This window comes from Leucoraja erinacea, unplaced genomic scaffold (assembly GCF_028641065.1).
Source record: "Leucoraja erinacea ecotype New England unplaced genomic scaffold, Leri_hhj_1 Leri_408S, whole genome shotgun sequence".
NCBI classification, from domain to species: domain Eukaryota; kingdom Metazoa; phylum Chordata; class Chondrichthyes; order Rajiformes; family Rajidae; genus Leucoraja; species Leucoraja erinaceus.
The window spans coordinates 1-2186 of record NW_026576309.1 but is presented as its reverse complement, the minus strand read 5'-3'; the positions used below and the strand labels follow the sequence as shown (position 1 = coordinate 2186).

Below are 2186 nucleotides of genomic sequence, written 5' to 3'. Positions count from 1 at the left end.
CAAGCTAGTTTTAGAATTTAAGTAAATAATATTGGGGCTGATGTTTGCCCCTTTGGTAAGCTCTATATTGCCAAAGTTCCCCCTCTTTTGAGTCAATGCCTGCCATATAGAAAAAACCCAGCTGACACCAAGTCTTTATCAGTAATAAGAGTATCCATCTTAAAATGAACATCTTGAACGAATGTGTTTAGGGTTGAAAGGTCAATGATAATCCTGCAACCCCCATCTATTTTATTTTTAATAAATATGTTTGATACAAATTCTAATGTTCCATGAAAAGTATGCTCAATCACACCTTTGTGTACAATTTTTGTAGTACCATGTGGGCTTTAGATTGTTAGGTTTATGTAAGGACAAAATGCCATTCTGGTGTATGTTGTACTGGGGTTATTGGGATGAGTAAATTCTATCAGATAACCCTGAATACTGCTGAGATTATATGAATCTGTAGTGATTTTATACCATACATAACTGTAGTGTGGCAACCTCCCCTCCCCTACCATCGTGGGTCCCTTTTTAACAGAAGAAACCACACCCACCTACCTCCATGGTTACCGGTGGTTGTGTTATTTCCTTGGTTTTTTGAAAAGGGGGTTCTGGTTTGATATCTCTTGTTCGGGGTTGTGTGGGAGGTTTGAGGCTTCCGCATCTCCCAGGGTGGCCGCCCTGGCCATACCCTAAAAAGGCTACTGCGGGTTATATTGATTTCTGGCACTGCCACTGGTATGAGCCACATTTTCTATGGCCTTGCATGTGGCTGGTATCGTGCTCCAAAATGGGCCCTTGCGCTGGCCTTGATGAGCCCCAGTGTCTTGCGTCGTCCACCCACGGTTCTTTGTTTGCAAATGGTAGCATTTTAGGGGTCCAGTGCTGGCTGGATGGCAGCCTTCCACGTGTAGTTCAGCTCATATTGCATATAACTAAACAGAGCTAGTGCGTCTTGATGGTCTTTGGTTACCTCCGTTTAGTCCAGGGTGCGGGTGTATGCTGTGATCCCTTCCGTCAATCCCTTTAAGGTTTTCTGGATCTTGAGGACCTGGTTCCTGATGTTCGTCCACATATGCTGCCAAATGCATTGGTTTACACTGGGCACCTGTAATGCCTCACCGTTGCCAGGTGGCAGATGTCTGGCCAGCCCTGTAAATATTTCTTGTTGGAGATTGTGGCCAGACATATAGTAATACTATTGCCATCCTGGATCCAAGTCTACCCCTGCTTGACTTGGTTAAAGTAATCACCCGCCATGTCCAGCAGAGTCCCTGCTGTGTTAGGATCATGGGACGCTGTATTACCAGGCTCTGGCCCATCAGGGTCCTGCCTACTCTTTTTTATAGAGTTAGAGATCTCTAGTGTCCCGCACGGGGTACCCATGTGGGGCTTACCTTCTGCCCACTTGTCTTTTGTTCTGCGGACCCCTCTTGCAGGTCAGCCCAGAACTGACCCGCAGTGCTCCCCTCTGATGGGGTAGAAGCACTGTGCAGCCCTCAAAGAGGTACTGCTGTGGGTTCATCACGTTGGAGGAAAGGCTCCATACACCGCTTCTTCCCGCTCCAGCGCTCTCGGGCGCTGGCCGCCGGCGGTTATGCAAAGTCGGACCTTTCTGAGTCCACGACCTTGTTTGTTTTGTGTCTAGCCTTACCGCTCGGCCGCATGGATCTGGCCGGTGCGGGGCCGACATCGGGCACAGCTGATCCCACTACGGGTGATCCAAGTGCCGCTGGCTGCTGCTGGCTGCCCACTGCTCCACGGTCCTACTTCTCCAGCTTTGTCCTTCCTTCCGTGGAGTGGATATGGCCGGTGTGGACGACATCTGGCACAGCTGATTCCATCTAGCCCATTTCTTTAACCCGGCTCCAACGCTCTCAGCACTCCTGGCTGCTGGTTTATCTCAGACCACTGGGACCGACCCCGGTACTCACGGTACTGGTCCCTCGCGGTCGTTGCAGCCGGTCAACCCCACTCCAATGCCCTCAGTTCTGGGTACTCCTGCTTATATGGTCCTTAGATAAGGGACGTATCAGATATTAAAACTGATAATAAACAGATACTATAGTTGATCTTAGCCAAAAGGCCAAGAAGCGATCTCTGTAACTAAAAAAAACCCTGGGACCCCGACCCGGTACTCACAGTACTGGTCCCTCGCGGTCGATTGCAGCCAGTCAAATCCACTGCAATGTCCTTGGCCT

The 2186-nt window shown here is 49.3% G+C and overlaps 1 pseudogene; it reads right to left on the bottom strand.

Annotated features, from left to right (window-relative positions):
• Nucleotides 1–1975: 1975 nt before the first annotated feature.
• On the bottom strand, nucleotides 1976–2083 carry LOC129693742 (U2 spliceosomal RNA; annotated as a pseudogene).
• Nucleotides 2084–2186: the final 103 nt, after the last annotated feature.